Raw genomic sequence first — 24,087 nt, forward strand, 5'->3', positions numbered from 1 at the left:
AATATGAGTCGCCAGAACTACAAGTCTCAGAATACAAAGCTTAAAACATGGGGCCTCTTTACAAGTTTTTGGCATTAGGCTGCGCCACAAGGCTTCTTCCTGTGCTGCCCTACATCAAAAGGAAAGGAGAGGAATGCACCGTAATAATGAAATTAATGTCACCATCTAACCTAGATTTACAACAACATATTTCTATTTCAATGCAGAGGATGTACCAACAGCTCCTGAGCAGCTGCATGTCCTGGATGACGGTCCTGCTCACAATGGCAGCCTGCCAACCCTCTATGAAGACACCCTTAAAGAAATCCTGTACTCCATTCCGACACCATCTCCGGTGGCAAAAAGGTACAACAGAGTTGCTATGTCTCCAGAGGATCCGGCTATCACCCATCAAACACCACTAGCCATGCCACCCCTACAGCTGTACTCCGAGAACTCCCAAGTTGAATTCCAATGTTGTGCTGTAGGATTCCAGTGGGAGCTGGTAGATGCAGTGCGGATGAGGACGGAGACCATAGGTGGCATCCTAGAGGGAGTCTGTAGGTGCCTCAGCCCCAATTGGGACACTTCTGATGCCATAAGAGGCACCTACCCTCCACTCCATGGCTTGGAGCAGTCCCTGGCTGACATGGCTGGTGTCTTGAGCCAGAGACAGGAACATCTGCCCTGCCAAAGTGGCACCAGCAAGGTTACCAACAAGTGGGGGCAAACCAGAACATCCTGGAGTCCATGGAGCAGAAGCAGGACTCTTACATGGCAGCAGTGGATGCCATACACTGAGCCGTGCTCACTGTGCTGGCAAACATGTAGACCCTCCTTAGTGCTGTGCTGCCTTACTTGGCAAAGAGAAATGCTGCTGGAGACAGGGGATCCACATCTTCAGTGACTGATGTGTGTGTGCCCCCGGCACCAACAACACCCTCTCACAGGGGACACCACATGCATTTGAGGACAATGATGCAGAATGCCCCTCTTTCTAAAGAAAAACATGCTCAGTTTCCTAATTTACCTGTGCTCATGGCCATGCAGGTGTACATCTAAACTGGTACTGTCTTCCACCTGTTGAGCTCATCTATTTGTAGACTGTCAATGTGGCCTACGTTCCCATATGGCAATTAGGTCCCCTCTTCACTTGAACATCCCTCTACTCCACATGCACATGACATGTATCCCCCTTGGACGCTGTCTGGACATGCAATGCCTCACAAACTATGTTGGGGTTGTTGCCCCAAGGTCTGCCACTTGCTCCTTGGTTCACAGGCCAAACAATTCACTAACCAGAACCAGCGTGTTGTATGTCTGTTCATGATTTGACTAAGTAGACCATAGTGTACATGCTAGCCCTAAAGACACTACCTACAATGCAAAGTAAAATGTGCATCATAAACCCAGATTGGTGATGAATGCCCCCCCAAGAACTCCTTCTAAACCTCTTCTCGACACACTACATTGGCCCCCAGTCCATAAAAGGATCAAGTTCAAGACATGCTGTCTTATCCATAGAACCATATATGGCACTGGTCCTCCTTGCTGGAAAGATAAATTCATCCCTTACATTCCTACTCGACTCCTCAGATCTAGCAGTAAACTTCACCTTAAAGTACCAACCATTAAGAAAAGTAGACAAGGGGGGAAAGCTCTATCTGTGGCAGGCCCGACCCTATGGAACAATCTTCCTTATGAGTTAAGGCAATGTTCCGAATTCTTGAGTTTTCGAAAAAAACTCAAAACGTTTTTATTTTAGGAATCCCTCACTACGTTAGCTGGAATCTCGCTGATTTGCGGTGTGCCTTCTTTTCTCCCGTCACCTGTAGCTGCCAACTTCTCTTCCTCTGTTTTTCTGTGCGCAGAGATACTCTTAAGCAAGAGTCGATTCTAGCGCGGTATAAATTTATAAATAAATAAATAAATAAATAAAACTGCACATGCCATGAAAATAGTATTTGTGATCCCTATGTGCATCTAAAGTAGAAAGTAGTTACCCAAGACACATGAATGAAGTGCTACAATAAATAATTGGTCAATGGTTTGACTGAATGACGTTTCAGCCCAGGTTGGGTATACATCCATGCATACTGGGCAGCAGACACCAGTGATGTTACAACCAAATGGTGCTAGGGAGAATGCATAACTGACTACCATCAATGTAGAACACTACACTGCCAAGTTTAGTCACAATGATTTGACTCAATAACATCCATACAAAACATGTAGCATCACGTACACATGCACAGTGCAACATTAGGTTAATACCTGCTTTGGGCTGTGTGTCCATTCACAGCAAGAGTGGCACTTACAGTCTTCAATCACGTTTGAAGATCCCTTTAAGTAACTACATTGCTGACTTGAAATGATATACTACTTAGGTGTTCCACCTAGTAAAACACTATACCCACCCTGGCAGGAAATCCTACTGCATGTGCTGAATCCAAACTAAGCAGGTGTCACCACTACCACACAATAAATAGGTAAGCAGTTGTGAAAGTGCAAAACAAGATTTTATTTAGCACATACTACTAATCTTAAAATGTAAAAATCTAAAACCTACACCAAGTATACATACCTAAACCATGCCTAAACTAACTTATTCTAACTTATCTACATGTCCTAACTTAAACTACACTAACCTACCTAACCTTAACTTAACCTACTGTACAAATATACCTCAACAGACAGGTTAAACATCAACCCCACCCCCTTTTAAATACATTTGCACATGAGACTAACATAAACTACACTTATACAAAAACTACCTAAACATTAATACCTGCACAAAAATATATTGCTTTGGTTTTCTTTGTATTTTTTTTTTATAAGTTTGTTGTAGTTTTGGTTCATTTATACATACATTACACATTAATACCCTACCCACTCAACAACCTACCCACCCATTTCCCCATCTAAAAACAGATAAAGATTAAAATTAAAATGTGCCCCCCTCACATGCCTATTGCCTAATGCCTATCCTTTTTTGCAAAACTAACCTAACCTACCACTATGCTGAGACCTATCCTAACCTATGCTAAAAGTCTAAACTATGAAAGTAAGTAAAAAGAACTGGGGAGGACCAGAAAGTTGGAGGGAGGGCCTAAATTTGATTGTCTGTTGTAAGCTCCGCACCATGTACATGAGGGTTGCCACCTGCAATTGGAGTCCTGCCAACTTAACATTAGTGTCTTGCTGTTCCTTCAGCAACTGCCTCTCAAACTCAGTTGGCTGCTGAGAGGTACTGGCGACCAGCTGTGCTGAAACTGCTTGTGGGGCTGTGGAGGGTCCTTGTACTAGCCCCAGAACACCACTTCAGAAACTGAAGTCCTGGTTGTTTGAAAGCAACTTGTAAAAGACCCTACCTAGAGTTGTAGTGCCTGGAAACCTCCCTGTGGGTAGCTACTTGGAAAAGACCCTACCTAGAGTTGTAGTGCCTGGAAACCACTCTGTGGGTAGCTGCTGCACTATAGAAATGCTGTACATATAATCAAACACAACCATGGGTATACTCTATTTGTGGCCTGGTGCTTGCCATGTCCATTGCTGTCTGTCCCTGAGGTGGTGACTTCCACGTCGCTAAACCCTTGATCTCTCAAAGTTGTGCTCCATGCATCTGAAGGCCCTGGCAATGTGTTATAGATGTGGGTATTTCTCCAGGCAGAACCAGTAGGTCCATCCCTGAGCAGGAGTCATTTTTGTCTGTTGCAAAACAAGGACACATGTATCAGGCTATCCTGAACTGTTCACATTGTCAACAATTACATGCATTAATGACAGTTAGCAGCACAAGCAGCATGTCCTAGAAAAAATAACATCTATATTACAAATCATGACCGGCCGTCATGAGAAGCATGCACTTCCCCTAAAATTACAAAACTAAATTACTCAGGTCTTGGCCTTGTAGGTACAGGAAATAGCAGTGTCTGGCCTCATAAACATATACCCATGTGATATGAAGACAGATTCATAACTATTATGGTGCCAATTCCGATCCGGTAAAAAAATTCCCCGTCCGACTCGTATCCGGATTTTTTTCCGTCCGAATCGTCAAAGTAGCGTACAAACTGCCAAGTACGATTCGAACGGAAAAAAGTCCATACGAATCGCATTGGGAAGATTTCCCCACACGTCCTCGGGTCGGGAAAAGTCACCGACACGTCCCCGGGCGAGAAACCCACCGTGCGGAAAAATAAAGTCCGACTGCGCAAGTACGATCCCTCCCGTCCTCCCCATTTCACAACCGTACGCAAAAAACACCGTCCGAACCGAACTCCCATAGCAACCATGGAGACATGTGCCCGCATACGCGCCGAACACCCCACCACCCCCCGCCCGCGTATGTACGCCCCGAACCCCCACCCGTGTATGTACGGACCGAACCCCCACCCCAGCAGAGTATGTACGCCCCGAACCCCCACCCGTGTATGTACGCACCAAACACCCACCCGTGTATGTACGCCCCCGAACCCCCCCCCAGCCGTGTATGTACGCACCGAACCACCAGCCGTGTATGTACGCCCCCGAACCCCCCCCAGCCGTGTATGTACGCACCGAACCACCAGCCGTGTATGTACGCACCAAACCCCCCCCCAGCCGTGTATGTACGCACCGAACCACCAGCCGTGTATGTACGCCCCCGAACCCCCCCCCAGCCGTGTATGTACGCACCGAACCACCAGCCGTGTATGTACGCACCAAACACCCACCCGTGTATGTACGCCCCCGAACCCCCCCCAGCCGTGTATGTACGCACCGAACCACCAGCCGTGTATGTACGCCCCAGAACCCCCCCCAGCCGTGTATGTACGCACCGAACCACCACCCGTGTATGTACGCCCCCGAACCCCCCCCAGCCGTGTATGTACGCACCGAACCACCAGCCGTGTATGTACGCACCAAACACCCACCCGTGTATGTACGCCCCCGAACCCCCCCCAGCCGTGTATGTACGCACCGAACCACCAGCCGTGTATGTACGCACCAAACACCCACCCGTGTATGTACGCCCCCGAACCCCCCCCCAGCCGTGTATGTACGCACCGAACCACCACCCGTGTATGTACGCCCCCGAACCCCCCCCAGCCGTGTATGTACGCACCGAACCACCAGCCGTGTATGTACGCCCCCGAACCCCCCCCAGCCGTGTATGTACGCACCGAACCACCACCCGTGTATGTACGCCCCCGAACCCCCCCCAGCCGTGTATGTACGCACCGAACCACCAGCCGTGTATGTACGCACCAAACACCCACCCGTGTATGTACGCCCCCGAACCCCCCCCAGCCGTGTATGTACGCACCGAACCACCAGCCGTGTATGTACGCACCAAACACCCACCCGTGTATGTACGCCCCCGAACCCCCCCCCAGCCGTGTATGTACGCACCGAACCACCACCCGTGTATGTACGCACCAAACACCCACCCCAGCCGTGTATGTACGCACCAAACCCCCACCCCAGCCGTGTATGTACGCACCAAACCCCCACCCCAGCCGTGTATGTACGCACCTAACCACCAGCCGTGTATGTACGCCCCCGAACCCCCCCCCAGCCGTGTATGTACGCACCTAACCACCAGCCGTGTATGTACGCCCCCGAACCCCCCCCAGCCGTGTATGTACGCACCGAACCAACAGCCGTGTATGTACGCACCAAACCCCCACCCCAGCCGTGTATGTACGCACCGAACCACCAGCCGTGTATGTACGCACCAAACACCCACCCGTGTATGTACGCCCCCGAACCCCCCCCCCAGCCGTGTATGTACGCACCGAACCACCAGCCGTGTATGTACGCCCCCGAACCCCCCCCCCAGCCGTGTATGTACGCACCGAACCACCAGCCGTGTATGTACGCCCCCGAACCCCCCCCCAGCCGTGTATGTACGCACCGAACCACCAGCCGTGTATGTACGCACCAAACACCCACCCGTGTATGTACGCCCCCGAACCCCCCCCAGCCGTGTATGTACGCACCGAACCACCACCCGTGTATGTACGCCCCCGAACCCCCCCCAGCCGTGTATGTACGCACCGAACCACCAGCCGTGTATGTACGCACCAAACCCCCACCCCAGCCGTGTATGTACGCACCGAACCACCACCCGTGTATGTACGCCCCCGAACCCCCCCCAGCCGTGTATGTACGCACCGAACCACCACCCGTGTATGTACGCACCAAACACCCACCCCAGCCGTGTATGTACGCACCAAACCCCCACCCCAGCCGTGTATGTACGCACCAAACCCCCACCCCAGCCGTGTATGTACGCACCTAACCACCAGCCGTGTATGTACGCCCCCGAACCCCCCCCAGCCGTGTATGTACGCACCGAACCACCACCCGTGTATGTACGCACCAAACACCCACCCCAGCCGTGTATGTACGCACCGAACCACCACCCCACCAGGGAATGTACGGACCGCACCCCCACCAGTGCATGTACGGACCGTACTGACGCCAAAAAAACACGTACTGAACCCGGACAAACCATATTTACACAAGGAGAGTCAAGTAGAGTTTCCCCACACCACCAAACAGGCCCAACAACCCCACAAACATCACATACACTCACCTGCAACTGCCAAACTGCCAAACAGAGGCCCAAAACTCAATCACTCCTCATAACACACCCACACAAATTTCAAACACAGCCACACCCACAAATGGACCAATAAAAATGGACCACACACACAAACCATGAGCCTTTGCAACAGACCCACTGCTGCCAGAGCCCACAGACGACCCACACCACCATACTTGAACCTCACACTTGCATACCTTCACACAACCACCTACACAAACACCCCCTCATCACATTCACACACACACCTCCACTACCACACCCACACACCCACAGCCATCCACACCCACACCCCCACAACCACACCCCACGCCATGTCCACCACCAAGAATCCAAAGTTCACAAAGGAGGAGCTGGAGATCCTTGTCGACGAAATCCTCAGAGTCGAGCCACAGCTCTTTGGGACATTGGTCAGACAGACCAGCATATCCGAAAAAACCGCCATGTGGCAGAGGATCGTCGATTCTGTGAATGCTGTTGGGACAACCAGAAGGACCAGGCACGAGTGCCAATCCAGGTGGTACGATCTGCGGAGGACGGTCAAGAGGAAGATGACTGACAATCACAACCAGGGGAACATCACTGGAGGAGGGCCGCCCCCCAGACCGGTACAATACCATCCCTGGGAGGAGAAGGTGATGTCCACGCTGGCGGTGGAGGGACTACACGGACTGCCAGGACTCCCAGACCCTGGTGAGTACACAAACAACTCACCTCACATGGGGGGGATGCCATACACAATCAATCATGCATGCCACCCCCCCCCAAGCCACCACCGGACACAACAACACTCCACAAACACACACATGCCACTGGCGCCTCCATGCCCCATGCATCAATCAGGGCCATGCCAAGTCACAGGCCACACAAAACACCAACACAACACAGGATGTGGTCGATGCTGGGAGTGGGGGCAGCAAAACTAACATTGAGCAACTCACAAGCACACAACAATGCCCTCAGCCCATATGGCCCAGGGCACAGCCATACAAACTGTGTGTACCCACACAGTACTGTCTTGCCTGCAAATGATGGCTGCCATGCAGGATGCCATGGGTCTGAAGGCACAATTTGCACATAACAGCAGACAATGAAGATGCATCGCTCTGATAGAGTCTCAGCACACACCGCCACAGCAGCAGCCTACACTCAGACACACTGCCCAATGGGTGCCCGGAGAACAGGGACTAACTCACATGAACAAGCCAATGGCCATTCAAAGACCGGCTAACTGTGTGTGCCCAGGAAGCTGGCCTGAGGTGACAGAGAGTGACAAAGAGAGGGAGGGAGAGGGGGAATGAGAGGGAAGGAGACAGAGGGGGGACACAGGGAGACAGACAGAGGGAGGGAGTAGGGTGACAGAGGGAGACCGACAGAGGGAGGGAGGAGGGTGACAGAGGGAGGGAGGAAGGGAGACACAGGGAGACTAAATCACCCTTGGGTGGTGTGGCCATGTCCACTCGTCAGCCGGTGGACTGTGTGCATGCAGACCAGGTCTGGCAGTGCCTCAACCCCCCCTTCCGTAGATGAAGACCGGTCCATGTGTCAATCTGTGCACGAGTCCATCCGTGCTGCAGGCACAGACCTAACCACACACCCAGTATACCCACCCACCGTGTCGGTAAGAACCCTGTCACAAATGCTTCAGTCCCCTACCTGCAACATCAAATTGCCTTGCCAAAACACCATTTGGCCACGTACAGTGCAACACGTAAGGCGCCTCTGCATGGCTCGCTACGCCCGCACACCACACTGCTGACTGTGTACCCAAATAGATGCATCAACTAAGATTGTGTCTCACACATGCGTAAAGCCCTGACAGCTGTGGCCAAGGGACATAGCCATGCACAAGTGCACTGTGAGAGGAATGCAGGACAGATCCAACTACCCAGAGGAAGAGTGCCAAATCAGAAATGCATGCAACATGGATGCCACATGTGACACTGTTAACATTGTCTCTCTCACACACAGGTCAACGTCGACGAACACCCCCCAACACTGGGGGGGAAGTCACACAGGACCAGGCTCCGCGGGATGATGACCCCACCGCCAGCGATGACTCTCACCACTCCGTGGATGACCCAGACCAACCTGGCCCCTCTGGTGTCCAACCACCTGCAGCACCTGCGTCAGGTACAACTGTGCCAACCACCACCCCCATTCCTGCCACATCCCAGGAGACGTCCAGGAGCCCTGCCCGCACACGACCACCCAGCCAGTCTGCCCAGGAGGGACACGGTCCTCCGGGCACCCAGGAGGAGGCAGGCGGCAACGCAGATGCCATCCCTCAGGGGTCCCGGAGACCCGATGCACCCACAACGGCAGGCCAGGTGCACGTGGGCAGGGGTGGCGGGAGTGGAGGACGGCGGAGGCGCGAACCTGACCAGGCAGCTCAGGACCCGGTAGTGTCCCAGGTCAGCAACATCCTGGATACATACCGGCGTGACACCAGGGGCATGGACCAGATTGCGTCCACCCTCAATGACATCAAGGGGACCCTCCAGGAGATGAAGACCCTGCAGTCCCAGCAACATGCCTGTCAACTGCAACACCAAGGAAGGATGGAGGATAGACAGGCTGAGCTCGTGGCGGTGCAAACCCAAATGACCGGTGTACTCCGTCGGATTGCCGACAACATGGGCAACCCTCCCTGTGGCACCAGGCGAAGGCCATTACCAGACACAGGGAGGGATCAGGAGGAGGAGGATTCATCCGACGGAGCGTCACAGACATCGTCACGGACTGCTTCCGAGGGTCCCCGCAGGAAGGTGGGTCGTCCACGAAAAAGACTGTGAGAGTCAGCAGAACATCACCATCTCCCAGGTCACCTGGCCTGGCACCTGGCCCTCTGGCCCAATAGCAGCACATGACATTCTCTGCCACATGGACTTGCTGGTCACTGTCTGACCTATGTTGACGAAGACTGTGGCATGGACTCTGACATTTTGCTACGACAAGGATACCAACTCCCCCAGTGAACTTTGGATTCTACACTCCCGCTGTGCACCTCTTGTCATCCCCACAAACCCGTACCCCACCACAAATAAATTAATCACACTTACAAGATGATGCCGTGATTCTACATTATTACAATACATGTGTGTGTCGTACAGTCAAAGCATGCCTGATCTCAGAATTAACTCCAACCATCCAAACCGTGGGGTCGCAGTCTTGCCCAGGACACACATGGGTCCCAATGTCTCATCTGATACAGACATGGAGTACCAAACTCACCTGTGCTGGGCCCAACCAGCTGAGTGGTTCCCGCACAACTGTGGCTACAGACACATTCAGGGGAGCAACAGTCATGCGCAGAGGTCAGGGATCATGTTGAGTGACCTGGCTTGCCGCTCCCAGGTATGTCTAGACATGTGTCCCTACAATGTGCAGCATGCTTGCGTCAGGCGGATGTTGAGAATGGTGGCTAGGCCAAGGTTGGATGCATGGAGATGCCAGAATGCAGTTTAGGATCACTGTGCCACATGGTTGTGTTGGGGTTGTGGGCTGCATCATGAGTGTGGGCGTGGATCTAGAAGGTCATCCTGCAGCTGGCTGTGAAACATTCCCCCCATCCCGTTAGGACGTTGATGTGGCCTGGTTGCCCGACGCAGTAGCAGAGCTGTGCAGATGCACTCCGGATATGGACAAGTACCATGGGAGTCGTGAGGCACATGTCCGTAGACTGCAGGGTAGGATTCGACACGGATGTTGTAGTTGCCCTGGGGGATGGTCTCTCTTGCCTTGAGGTGGATGGAACTGTGCATCTTGTGCATAATACAGTTCCCACTCCCTGACAAACCCCTAGCATCTTGTCACTCTACACATAGACACATATGCACCACCTATGAAAACTATGCCAGACCTGCGGCACGCACAGTGGCAACAGGGCACCATTGACAGGGAAGAGGCACCTTGGAGACAGAGGGACAAATTTATTAGTCATGTGTGTTGGAATGACAATGATACTCTGTCAACACATACACAGGTCATGTGGATGTACATGTGGGAGCAACACTGGCACCCCCCATTGCAACACAGATGCTGGCATCCCATTGACCTGGCACACAAGTGACGGATAACAGCTAAACACCCCCTGCTGCCACGGAGAGGCCGCTATACACCATTGAGGCCCTGATGGGGCAATCACACACCATGTCAACCCGGTGCAACCTGTATGTTTCCGAGGCCAGTGTTACACACAATGATGGCCTCATCACAATCCCCAATCCCCTGCCACATGACAGTCACCAAGTCTGAGCATGGCTCCAGGTGAAGCCTGCCCCATGTCATGTTCCCCATGTAGGATCACCATGTATGCAAATGGAACACACATGAACCGGAGAAGTGCACACAGACTACAAACAATTCACACACCCAAAACGACGTGAGGCATCCCTTACCCTGAGGAGATTTCAACACTTGCCCGTGCATGTGACGCTGAATCAGCACATGTCGCTGTGTTCATGAGGAGTAGCAGGAGCACAACAATGCCACCAGCAGACAGCATGCACATGGACCTGTGGAAGAGAGACACACAAGGATTCAGCACAAAGGAGCACATCCGCAAGCATGTACTTAACACGTATCATGTTGTTAACATGACAGGTGACAATGATGACCCTCAGACAACATCCTTCCATTGCGCCATCACTTGAGTGACACTTCAATACACACCACTGACTCACTTGGCAGACATGCAGATGGACACACACATTGCAACACATGCCACACACGGCCCAATGCGTGCACACTCAGACACTGGAACTCACCACTAAGCAAAGAAGTTGCGTATGAGCCGACTCCGCATGTCCTCCACAGCCTCCTCCTCCTCCACATCACTTGCCCCGTCACCAAGCCCTTCATCCTCCACGGGTGGATGGTCCTGGTCATCTTGATCCAGTATGAGTGGAACAGCTTCCTCCACTGCCATGTTGTGCAGCATGCAGCAGACGATGATGATCTTGCACACCTTCACCGGGGCATATGGGAGTGCTCCGCCGGTCTTGTGGAGGCACCGGAATCGGCTCTTCAGAAGTCCAAACGTCCTCTCAATGACTCTCCTGGTCCGCCCATGTGCGTTGTTGTAGCGGTGCTCGGCAGCCGTGCTGGGGTTGCGGACAGGCGTCATCAGCCATGGCATGTTGGGATAGCCAGCGTCCCCTACAAGGAAACATCATGGACAGAAGTGTGTCAGCACAGGCAGTGAGATTGGAAGATGACGCCAAACACTGAACTGCCAGAGTCTACCCACCAACAATACATGCTCGCTCGTTCCGCAGCTGCAGCATCATTTCTGGCACCCTGCTACGCCTCATGATGAAGGCATCGTGTGCTGATCCTGGAAAGCGAACACAGACATGTGAAATCACCATGTTGGACAGACACACCACAAGGGCATTAATGGAGTGATAATGTTTGCGATTCCTATACACCACCTCCTGTGCCTGTGGTGGTACCAACGCAACATGTGTCCCATCTATGGACCCAATGACATGGGGCATCCCTCCCAGGGCATAGAACTCACGCTTGACATCTGTCAACTGCTCACGATTTGGGAATTTAATGTACTCATCCAGGTGAACCAACATGGCCTCTAAGAAATCATGCAGAACACGGCTGAACATCGTCTGGGACATGCCCCCGACATCAGCAATGGTATGTTGGAACGTACCCGTGGCAAGGAAATGTAGGGCTGCCATCACCTTCAACTTGGGTGTCAGTGCACTTGGATACCTGTGGCGCGGGAGGAGTTGTGCTTCCAGCCGGCCAGTCAACTCATCAATCAACCGTTGGCTGAATCTGTAGCGGCGTATACAGTCCCGTTCATGCAGGGCAGCAATGTCTGGCATACGTCGAGGGAGAGGCGGAGCCCTGCAGTGAAATGGAAGGAACACCTAAGAGTGAGCACTGTACAACAACATCGTCAATGCACTGAGCACATGTTACACAGCCAATACACATATGCCACGTTGTGAGTCAGGTCTGTGCCACAGTTCCTGGACACGTACGCCAGTCAGGTTACACTCCTACCAAGGGACAGCCACTAACGGAGGGGGGCAAGATCACGATGACATGGCATGAGACTAGCTGTGGGCCAGTGTAAGTGAACATGCACACGCATCACAGGATTCACAGACATCCACACATGTGCAGAAGTAGTATGCGTATGGTACAGACAGGTAGTTGGATGCGATATGCACTGGTCACATGTCATAGGAATAGGACAGGCCACACACATTGCCTTTGAGGAGTACATGTCGAGACAGAACATACATAGGGAGCATGTGGATATGTACTTGTGTTGATACTCCGTGTAGTTGGATACATACACACCTCATGGCAAATCACATATGTGGGCTGGTGTGCGGAACAGTGTGCCATGCCCATCGACACACAGACACATGTTGGCAGCAGCAACTGCTGACGCATTGAACCACACACCTACAGCAAAATCATGGAAAGACATGCCACACACATGACATGGTTGCAGCATGCAACGCAGCCATACACGTGTCATATGTAATATTCCGTGTACCTGGCATCAGGGGACAGGTGCGGGTGTCCGTGACTGGGACATGCAAGTGACTCATGGCTCCACTAGTGTGTACGACATGCACACATGTCAAAGGAGTGCAGGGGATGTGTGGTACAATGCGCACCATCACACACGACATGTGTACACAGCTCATCGTACATGTGCTTTGCCCACACCTCAGGGGTAAAGTGCCACATCACATCCTGACACACCTGTGTCACACACAGGTGGTATTGCACAGACAATGCATTTGTGTCCACCCTTGGCAATACCTGTCCGCTCCATTCCTGTCTGTGTGCCGCCTGTCACCACTGACAGTTGTTATACGCACCGTACATACGCTCGGAGCGCGTGTATAGGGTCCCTGGGCCAATATTGCCGCTGGCGTATGCGTACGCCACAGTAGTACGGACTGTACACGCGCTTGTGCGGTCCGGATCACAATATGGGCGCTGGCGTATGCGTACGCCACAGTAGTACGGACTGTACACGCGCTTGTGCGGTCCGGATCACAATATGGGCGCTGGCGTATGCGTACGCCACAGTAGTACGGACTGTACACGCGCTTGTGCGGTCCGGATCACAATATGGGCGCTGGCGTATGCGTACGCCACAGTAGTACGGACTGTACACGCGCTTGTACGGTCCGGATCACAATAAGGGCGCTGGCGTATGCGTACGCCACAGTAGTACGGACTGTACACGCGCTTGTACGGTCCGGATCACAATAAGGGCGCTGGCGTATGCGTACGCCACAGTAGTACGGACTGTACACGCGCTTGTGCGGTCCGGATCACAATATGGGCGCTGGCGTATGCGTACGCCACAGTAGTACGGACTGTACACGCGCTTGTACGGTCCGGATCACAATAAGGGCGCTGGCGTATGCGTACGCCACAGTAGTACGGACTGTACACGCGCTTGTGCGGTCCGGATCACAATATGGGCGCTGGCGTATGCGTACGCCACAGTAGTACGGACTGTACACGCGCTTGTACGGTCCGGATCACAATAAGGGCGCTGGCGTATGCGTACGCCACAGTAGTACGGACTGTACACGCGCTTGTGCGGTCCGGATCACAATATGGGCGCTGGCGTATGCGTACGCCACAGTAGTACGGACCGTACAAGCGCGTGTACAGTCCGTACTACTGTGGCGTACGCATACGCCAGCGCCCTTATTGTGATCCGGACCGCACAAGCGCGTGTACAGTCCGTACTACTGTGGCGTACGCATACGCCAGCGCCCATATTGTGATCCGGACCGCACAAGCGCGTGTACAGTCCGTACTACTGTGGCGTACGCATACGCCAGCGCCCATATTGTGATCCGGACCGTACAAGCGCATGTACGGTCGGTATCACTGCTTGTGGGGTGCCTAGGGCGTGGAACGCACCGTACCTGTGTGTAAATGTATGAAAACACATAGGGGACACATGAGGGACAAGTATAAGGGCCTAAATGCCTGATGGTTGCCATGGAGACTGAGTTAAATTTTTGAATTTGAGCACCAGGTGCACAGCAGAAGTCAGTTTGAAAGCATCTACATTGTTGCAATGTGGATGTTGACTTGACATCATTATCAAAACTGAAACCATGCAAAGCCACACACTGGGGTAGGTTTGAAGGGATTGGATGAAACGTAGGATGCTAATGTGACTGACCAATCAATCTGTACTCCTATACATGAACAGGCCAGCCAGGCATATATAAGGCAGCCAGGTCCCATGAGAGAGCACTTGCCTGCACATCCATTCATCCATGACCACTGCTGCTGATAGTGATTCCTCTGGCACCATGTCCAGGACTGTGGAGAGGTCACAGCCATTCACCCAGGAGGAGAACCTTGCCCTGATAGATGTGATCCTCCCACAGTTCCAGAGCCTGTATGGTCGACCAGGGGTTCAGGTGAGTGCAGACTCCACTAGCTTAGACTGTGCCCCTTTTGTGTGACAGTGACTTCTGGCATTGTGTCCATGTGTGACAGACATGCACTGTTGTTTGGAGTGGGTCCCAGGGTGTGGAAGGCCTCATGTCACCCATGCAGAGCATGCTGTGTTTCCTGTGTGCACTCCTCACTTGCATAGTGCCTACTGTGACAATGAATGCAAGGTGCATGCCACATTCTGCCTGCATACTCCTCCTGGGGATGTTGTTTCCACAGTCCTGATGTGATCCTGTGTTCCCCCCAGTGTGACAGGTGTCAGTACCCATGGATGTGTGTTTGTTCAGTGTACCTGTGCTGTGAGTGTCCAAAGGCCGTGTTCGTCCCCTGCACATTGGTGTGTGTGTTAGTCCCCTGTCATGTGGGTGAGTGCATATGGGGAGTGTTGCACACAAGCAGCATGAGGGATGGATATGGCCTGGCCATCGGATGTGAGCAGGGAGAAGTGCTGTGTGCATGCCGTGCTGAGCCAGCCCCACACCTGTGACACCCCCGTCTACTGGCACATGGGCAGAGTGAGGTGTGTACCCGCAGTTGGCAATGCCATGTGATTGTCCTGTACCTGTGTGTGTCTGTGTACTCTGCTGAGGTAGCATCAGTGTGCTGGGGCAGGTGACTGCTGTGAGGTGCTGTACATAATCCTGGTGTAGCCTGTGAGGCACAGTGTGATCCCTGGTCAGTGAGTGTGTGGTACCCCTCATGCCACCCGTGTGCTTCCACTGGCACGTAGTGCATTTGGCCTTCCACAGTGGATAATGTCCCTATGACAAAGGTGCAATTAGTTGCATGCATACCATGGCCTGTTCATAATGAGGATTGTTCTATATGTGTGTCTCTGTGTCTTTGCTCATGTGGATTAATGTATTCTCTCTTTTGCATCCTCACAGGTAGGCGCCATTGCCAAGGGGGAGATCTGGAGGGAAGCCGTCAGTGCCGTGAGGGGTACAGAGGGTCGGAGGCGGAGCCTGTCTCAGGTGAGGAAACGCTGGCAGGACATCCGGTGCTGGACGAGGAGGATTGCACGGCTCCTGCTGGGGGACTCACCTGAGAGCCGTAAGAACCGTGGCCGCCGTCGTCTGACCCACATCCAGAAGCGTGTGCTGGCGGTGGTCTTCCCCGATATGGACAGGCGCCTACAGGAGAGGCAGCAGCAGGAAGGGGGTAGGTACATGTGTGTCAGGTGTGTGTCCCCAGCCAATGTAAGTGTGCAGTTGCATGGATACACTGCCAGGGTTTGATTGTGCAGTGCGTCAACTTCTCCACAAAGTAGCACAGTGCTGTTCTCACTCCCTCCCTTCCCCTCCTTGCAATGTGTTCCCTGGTCTGTCGCCACTCTTGCACACGGTTATTTAGGCAGGCAGTTCATGCAGGTGCCCTATGCTATCAGCATCATGTGTGGGGGTGATGTGCCACAGGTATGGGGACCTTGCGTGTGCCATGGCCAATTTCAGTCATTGTGGTGTCCATGTCACTTGGCACTGATTGTGAATCACGACATAGGGGTGTGTCTCCAAAATGTACAGCCTTCCAGCATGCATGTCCAATTGTGTGCCCTCTGACATGATGTGCCTGAGTGGGAGGCCTGCTAAGTGCAGGGACGGTTGCTTAATTTGCAGTCATGTCCATCCTGGACCATGGAGGAGTGTGGGCACTACTGTGCCCTGGGGCACCTCTTCCTAGGTATCATGTGCGTCATCCAACAATATGGCCATTCACTGTGTCTTTGCCATGGGTTGCGTAGGGTGGCATTGTACCCTGGGCTCAACTGTTAGGACCTACAGGTTGCTACATGTGTCCACTGTACAGGGGGACCCATTTTGCTTGTGCATACTCATAGTGGGCATTACCTGTGTGTGTTGTTGAGACAATCTGATGATGTTTGCCTGTCAATGATGTGTGGACATGGCCACCAGGGGCTGTGTGTGTACAGTCATGAATTAGTGGAGGCCATGTGTTTCCATCCCAGAGTAAGAGGTGTACATACTTCCTCCGTCTCAATGAGATTGTCTCAGGTGTGGGTGGTTTGTGCGTACAAGGCCTACATGTCAGAAGCTTCATCCTCCTTGCTGGGTTTAGCCTGTGTGTGATGTTTGACTGGACATACGCTCAAGGTGCAGTGACCCTGTCATGTGTGGCCTGGTTTCATGTATTGCCTTTGCAGCATGCGGCAAGAGTAAATGGATATGATTCATGCTCATCCCTTTTTGACGACGCAGTGTGGTGCAGGTGCTGTGCACATTTGTCCCCAGAGGCTGACTCCTCTCTAAAATTTCAGGTGCAGTGATTTGCTGTTGTGTCATGATCTCCATTGTGTCTCAGTGGCATGGTGGGTAGAAAAACTGTGTGTTCCATGGCCTACATGTGTACATTGTTTTGTAGGTGTTACTCCTGTTGCTTTTCAGGCTATGCAATGTGACCTATGTATATTTGACTCATGTGACATAAGTGTACAGGTGTCTGATTTTCTCCTGTCTCTTCACCTTGCCCACAGCATCGCCGGGGGACACGGAAGGAGACACTAGCACGGACCGGGAGGAGAGATTGAGCACCAGTACCAGCAGTGCTGTCCTGTCTGGCACATGGAGTGGCACGGAGGCCGAAGGGAGTGAGGCGGAGGACCTGTTGACTGCCAACACAGACTATGACGCAGACGGGTCCGAGGCTGAGCTCCCAGAGGTGGCGGAGTCTGCCCCCCCAGCTGATGGCAGCCCTCCACATCCCCCCGCCACCTCAGGTTCCATCACCGGCCTCCCACATGCTCGTGGCCCTTCCCTCCGTGCTCGGTCCCCACATGTCTCCTTCCTGCCAGGCACCGCACCCCCTGCCCCTGTCACCACTGCTGCGGTGAGTGCGGAGTCTGTGGACATCCTGAGGCAGTTGCAGGTTGGTCAGACTGCGATGCTAAATGTCCTCCATGCCCACACCCAGGTGCTGACCCAGATGGAGGCATACATGGAGGGCATGTCGGCTGCGCAGTCTGACCAACGGCAGTTGCTGAGGTCCATAGACTCCACACTGACTGCAGCACTGGATCTCCTGCAGCGCTGCGTAACACCCCCTACCCCTGCCCCATCCACAATTCCCACTCCCGTGCCTGTCCCACGCACATCCAGACGTCAGCGTGCACGCACCCCAACAGACACAGGCACCACACCACCAGGGAAGGCGAAGCGCACACCTCCTGTCACGCACACACAGGGTGAGGAAGGCACACCCACTGGGTCGGGGGAGAAACGTAGAACACGCAGCCACAGTGGGAGTCCGCATTCCACACAACCCACTCCCTCCAAATCCACTCCCCTTAGCTCTCCTGGCCAACAGTCAGTGACAGCATCATCCACTGCGAGTGTGCCCCCCAGCCCCAGGATGACACCACCCCGCAAGCGGTGGAGGCGGGACCCGGCCAGGGGAGTTGAGTCCCCCACCCTGTCCACACCCTCCCCCAGTGGCGCTGCGACCCATCCCTTTGCCCCCCCCCCCTCCTTGGGGCCTGTGGTTGGTTTGGGTACGGGGGAGTCGCTGGGGGAACTTGCCGACGTGTGCAGCGCCATTCTGTCCTCCACCTTTGGCGCTGGCACCCCCCCTGTGGCAGATTCATCCCTCCCTGCACCCACAACACCTACCCTTTCCCCTCCTGTCCCTGCGGTGCCTGTTTCCACCCTCCCCCCTGATGCCCCCTCTTCTGTGGATGAAATGGACTTGTGAACTGTGCAGGCAAGCTAGGGGACACACGTCCCGATGTGTACCCCCCCCCCCGGACATTGCTGCTGGGCTGGCCCATGGCCCTTGTACATAGTGGACATTTTCTCTGATGTATTTTCCTGCTGAATAAAGCCTTTTCTTTTTGTTTTGCACACTGATGCTTTCCTGGACTTGCTGTTGGTGCTGGTGCTCCCTGCGTTGGGGTGGTGATAATGTGTTAGGGGTCTGTGAAATGTTGGAGTGTGCTGCTCATGGGGTGTACCCTGCCATCTGCGTGCCATCACAAAGGTCTCTGCAAATGGTATTTGGTCATGTTTGCTCTCACTGTATGGTGACATTGTCCCAAGGTGTGTTCCATCCTCTGTGGCCCAGGCCATTTTTCCTGCAGGGTGTCTCCCAAATGCTGTGCTGTGCTGTGTCTACATTTCCTGGATGTGTGAGGGTTGCCTTTCAATATAGCCATGCTGGCTCAGCGATGGCTCCGCCTGCATCTGGGGTATCACCCTTGTAGGTCACTGAACTTGTTGATGGGGTATATTGTCCGATGTCTGGGCACTGCTGGGAGTGATAGGTACACACCCCTCCTGTGTCTGGGCACTGCTGGGAGTGATAGGCACACACCCCTCCTGTGTCTGGGCACTGCTGGGAGGACCCTGCACCCACCCCTCCTGTGTCTGGGCACTGCTGGGGGTGTTTTGCACACCCCATTCTTATAGCAGGTTCGGTGCGTACATGCACGGGTGGGGGTTGGGTGCGTACATACACGGGTGGGGGTTCGGTCCGTACATACACGGGTGGGGGTTCGGGGCGTACATACTCTGCTGGGGTGGGGGTTCGGTCCGTACATACACGGCTGGTGGTTCGGTGCGTACATACTCTGCTGGGGTGGGTGTTAGGTGCGTACATACACGGGTGGGGGTTTGGTGCGTACATACACGGCTGGTGGTTCGGTGCGTACATACACGGCTGGGGGGGGTTCGGGGGCGTACATACACGGGTGGGGGGGGTTCGGGGGCGTACATACACGGGTGGTGGTTTGGTGCGTACATACACGGCTGGGGTGGGGGTTCGGTCCGTACATACACGGGTGGGGGTTCGGGGCGTACATACTCTGCTGGGGTGGGGGTTCGGTCCGTACATACACGGGTGGTGGTTCGGTGCGTACATACACGGCTGGGGTGGGTGTTAGGTGCGTACATACACGGGTGGGAGTTTGGTGCGTACATACACGGCTGGTGGTTCGGTGCGTACATACTCTGCTGGGGTGGGTGTTAGGTGCGTACATACACGGGTGGGGGTTTGGTGCGTACATACACGGCTGGTGGTTCGGTGCGTACATACACGGCTGGGGGGGTTCGGGGGCGTACATACACGGGTGGGGGGGGTTCGGGGGCGTACATACACGGGTGGTGGTTTGGTGCGTACATACACGGCTGGGGTGGGGGTTCGGTCCGTACATACACGGGTGGGGGTTCGGGGCGTACATACTCTGCTGGGGTGGGGGTTCGGTCCGTACATACACGGGTGGTGGTTCGGTGCGTACATACACGGCTGGGGTGGGTGTTAGGTGCGTACATACACGGGTGGGAGTTTGGTGCGTACATACACGGCTGGTGGTTCGGTGCGTACATACTCTGCTGGGGTGGGTGTTAGGTGCGTACATACACGGGTGGGGGTTTGGTGCGTACATACACGGCTGGTGGTTCGGTGCGTACATACACGGCTGGGGGGGGTTCGGGGGCGTACATACACGGGTGGGGGGGGTTCGGGGGCGTACATACACGGGTGGTGGTTTGGTGCGTACATACACGGCTGGGGTGGGGGTTCGGTCCGTACATACACGGGTGGGGGTTCGGGGCGTACATACTCTGCTGGGGTGGGGGTTCGGTCCGTACATACACGGGTGGTGGTTCGGTGCGTACATACACGGCTGGGGTGGGTGTTAGGTGCGTACATACACGGGTGGGAGTTTGGTGCGTACATACACGGCTGGTGGTTCGGTGCGTACATACTCTGCTGGGGTGGGTGTTAGGTGCGTACATACACGGGTGGGGGTTTGGTGCGTACATACACGGCTGGTGGTTCGGTGCGTACATACACGGCTGGGGGGGGTTCGGGGGCGTACATACACGGGTGGTGGTTTGGTGCGTACATACACGGCTGGGGTGGGGGTTCGGTCCGTACATACACGGGTGGGGGTTCGGGGCGTACATACTCTGCTGGGGTGGGGGTTCGGTCCGTACATACACGGGTGGTGGTTCGGTGCGTACATACACGGCTGGGGTGGGTGTTAGGTGCGTACATACACGGGTGGGGGTTGGGTGCGTACATACACGGGTGGGGGTTCGGTCCGTACATACACGGGTGGGGGTTCGGGGCGTACATACTCTGCTGGGGTGGGGGTTCGGTCCGTACATACACGGGTGGGGGTTCGGGCGTACATACTCTGCTGGGGTGGGGGTTCGGTGCGTACATACACGGGTGGTGGTTTGGTGCGTACATACACGGCTGGGGTGGGGGTTTGGTGCGTACATACACGGCTGGTGTGGTGGTTTGGTGCGTACATACACGGGTGGGGGTTTGGTGCGTACATACACGGCTGGGGGTTCGGGGCGTACATACCAGGGTGGGGTGGGGGTTCGGGGCGTACATACACGGGTGGCGCTTGGGTGCGTACATACACGGGTGGCGGTTCGGGGCGTACATACACGGGTGGGGGTTCGGGGCGTACATACACGAGTGGGGGTTCGGGGCGTACATGCACGGGTGGGGGTACGGGCCGTACTTCCACGGGTGGGGGTACGGTCCGTACATACCCCTGCCCACGCTCTGCGTGCCTGGGTACGGGCCGTACCCATGCCTTTGGTGGGTGGGTACGGTGCGTCCCACCATTGTTGCGGGGCCGTGGGGTCCGCACCGTACACAGGCCTTGGGGGCGTGGCTACGGGTCGTACCACGCGTACCCCTACATGACCCCAGCAATGCTGGTACGAGCTGTACCAAGGCCTTTCTGACGTGGGTACGGGCCGTACCGCTATTTTTGGAGTGACGTAGGGGGACGCGTGGTACGTTCCGTACCCACGCTCTTGCGGCCTGGGTAGGGTACGTACCGGTTCGCGTGACCATCCACTTCCGTTGTGGCGGACGCTTGCGTTGCTGGCCTCGCCCCCACCCCCTGGAAGTGACCAGGCCCTGATGGTCAGGTATGTCCAGGCCATGTGTGATTTGGTACCATGTGTTGGTGTTGTGTGTCCTGCCCCTGCCCCCCCCTTTGCCCCTGGTTGTTGTGCTGACCTTCTGCGGCGTCTGCGTCGGTTCCTGTACGCCAGGTGGACTGCTAGGAGGGCAGGGATGGCACGTAGGTTCGGGTCCATGTCTGTTCGTCGCGTCCAGCTGCTCCTTGCGTGTGTCGTCCTGATTTCCCGGCAGTTTTTGGCAGCCGGTAAATATTTTCCGTGCGGGATGACGTCGGTTCGAATCGTACTTCCTGGTTCGTGAAACGTAGGCTGGATGCGTACCGACGTCACGTCGGCTCCTTTCAGGATCGGAATTGTGTTTAGTTTCTGTTCGGTCGGTGTTTTGTTCGAATCGTACGGAAATGGTGTTTCCGTATGAATCGTACTTGCATTTTCGGATGGATTTCGCACCGGGTACGAGTCGGACGGAGAAAAGGCTCCGTCCGACGGTTCGTACCCGGTTTTTACCGGATCGGAATTGGCACCTATGTGTACACATGGAATGGTATACATGGTCAATCATGGTACTCCCTGGGGAATGTCATGTGAAATGAATGATGTGTAGCAAGTACATGTATTGTGCCTCAGCAATGCTTCACTGTTATGCCATATACACAAGGCCACACACATAGCATCATAGATTGACTCAGTGCCAGGTAGTAGAAGCATAGACAGAGTGTGGCTAGCTATCTACGATTTAGCAGACCTGTTAGATACTCCTACAGGAATTATACAAGGACATACCTGCAACACTTTACCATGAAGTCCCTAATGAAAATTATGCAAGAGCATGTGCTCCTTTACATACCCAGTAGTCTGTTCCTACATTTCTGTACCGATTGTTACCTATAAACACATCAACTCATACTTACTCCATGTGTTAAGGGTTTGCATGCATGCTGTAGATCTCAGATATTTGAGTATATTGAGCTGTATCTTTCAGGTAATTTCCCAACAACTGTTCAATGGCAAGAAATCCTGGGGATCCAGTAGAGGTAACAACAGCAGTTGGTGGGATGTGTAATGGTCTGTATGCTGACAGCACAGTGCATATATGTCGGTGGTGCTTGAGACATTGGCAACATTCCTCACAAAACCCTACAAAGAAATGGGAATTTGTCTATTTTAGGACATTGAGGATATGTGGGCATGAGTCAGGCATGTGACCGTATTGGCATGTGCGGACAGGTGACACGTCCAACTTTGACTCTTACTTATTCAGTCTGCACTGAGGAAGGATTTGTCACTGCTTGTGTGGACCAGCCACACAAAATGGAGCACACATTGCCATGTGCTTGCATACACTAGCAATGTGCATCAGATAGGCAGATTGAAGTTCATACCTCCAAATCTATGTGCACATCCAGTTTATTGACAACATCCTTTATCCCACCATGCCATTTTGACAATTTCTCCTCAGTCACCCCATCTAACATGTCATTGATATGCAGTACTCTGAGGTATTCACAGGTACCAATGATGCTGGCTGACAGATCCCACATATCATGATAAATGTGGGCTAAGGGATTAAACAAAGTGTGTCATTGATCTGGAAAATGGACTGGCACACTCACTGCACACAAATGGGGACATGTCACTTGCCCACTGCTTTTGTTAGCATGAATATTACATTTTAACTATGATACATCACAAATACATGTACAGTATTTACACGAGTAAGGGATCCCAAGCCTGCTCACATGGTCACCCAAGTCCATTGTAGTCCAAACGTTTGTTAGACACAGAACAACAGTTACATGTATGGATCACTGAACAACTTGCTGTTTGAGTGACATGGATGTCTGACATGGCTTCAAACATTTAATCAGTACCAATTTTGGTAGGGTGGAGGAACATACTCTCCAGGCATGTTTATGGTACTATGTGAACACCCAGTAGGAGGTCAGATACATCTGAAAAGTTGTTTGCTGTGCAAATGCCAACATTAGATGTGCTGTTGAGAATTGGTAGTATGGGATATGTGTTACACCCCAACCACATCTGTGACCTGTGTAAATTTAGAATTTGGAAGACATACCGCTCCCATTTAAAAATTAAATGAAAAACCAGCATTGGTAAAGCGCACAGCTACCTCCA

This window comes from Triturus cristatus, chromosome 1_2, assembly GCF_964204655.1.
Source record: "Triturus cristatus chromosome 1_2, aTriCri1.1, whole genome shotgun sequence".
NCBI classification, from domain to species: Eukaryota; Metazoa; Chordata; class Amphibia; order Caudata; family Salamandridae; genus Triturus; species Triturus cristatus.